Here is a 1,305-nt window from a genome sequence, read left to right as displayed (position 1 = left end):
TTTCATTTATGTTGTCCCAAAGTTTTTTTAGGCTCTCCTCCTGTTTTTTAAGATTTTTTCCTAGATGCTGCTCTGCGTGGGTATTTTTTTCTACCTTGTCTTCTAGCTCACTGTTCTCTGCTCCTTCTAGTTCTCTCTTGATGCTTTCTATTGATTTCTTTATTGCAGTGATGTCATTTTCCATTTGTTCTTGGTTCTTCTTCATTTCCTCTTGGTTCTTACACATATTGTTGAATTTGTCTTCCAACCTTTTCAGTGACCTTATCCATTTATCTTCTTTTCAGCGACCTTATGACCATTTCTCTGAATTCTTTCTCAGACATATTGCTTGCCCTGTGGGATCAGGCCTAAACCGGTAGTCAGACACCCCCCGAGGTGTCCCAGATTGGAGAGGGTGCAGGCTGAGCTGAGGCACACCCCTCCCCCCCATGCACAAATTTTGTGCACCAGGCCACTAGTTAAGAATAATTTTATAGTGGTGACATGTATATACACCATTTTCATCTACAAACATTGCAAAATGATAGTAACTTTTGAATCAATCTCTTTCTTCCCTCCTTATTCTCATACTTCTGGATCTCACCTTTATTCTATTTGTAGTCATATAGGATAACATATATACATGTATATACTTATATCTATAATATGGAGTACATTTATATGTACATAAGCACTGAGTGTGTGTGTGTGTGTGTGTGTGTATGTGAAGCAGTATTGAAGAGCGTAGGTTTTAAGTTTTACCTTGGGCATTTATTACCAATCTGATATGTGAAATTTCTGAATATTTTAAAACCTCAATCTCTTTACTATGAAATGGCAGCTGCCGCAGGAGCCATGTGAGATAATTGAGCAGAACTGCTGAACTGCGCTACAACCTGCTTTCCCCTTTATTTTTCAGGTGCTGATATCTGAATATTGAACTAGGGGGAGTGTAAATAGAAGAAATTTTATAATAATACTAGTGCCTCAGTGCTCGGATTTGTACACATTGAGAGGAAATTAATTAGAAGGTGGCCAGCTGGGGCAAGACTGGGCAAGACAGGCTGGACACGCCCTGGAGACAACCTCCCATGCTCCCTCCCCAGCCGGTCGCACCTGGGGCGGCGCCGGGACTCAAAGAGCACCTGCGGAGTGAAAGGGGTCCCTCTGGCAGGTGGGGTCCCTTGGCCTGGACTTCGGGGATCGAGCTGAAATCGGCAGTCTGACCTCCCCGGAGTGCGAGAGGGCACTCTGCAAAGTTGCTGTTGCTCAGCAGCTCCTGCATTAAGCATCTGCCCCTTGGTGATTTGTGCGCATCATACCTAC

The sequence above is a fragment of the Myotis davidii genome, unplaced genomic scaffold (assembly GCF_000327345.1).
Source record: "Myotis davidii unplaced genomic scaffold, ASM32734v1 scaffold313, whole genome shotgun sequence".
Taxonomy (NCBI): Eukaryota; Metazoa; Chordata; class Mammalia; order Chiroptera; family Vespertilionidae; genus Myotis; species Myotis davidii.
This window is presented reverse-complemented; position numbering follows the sequence as displayed.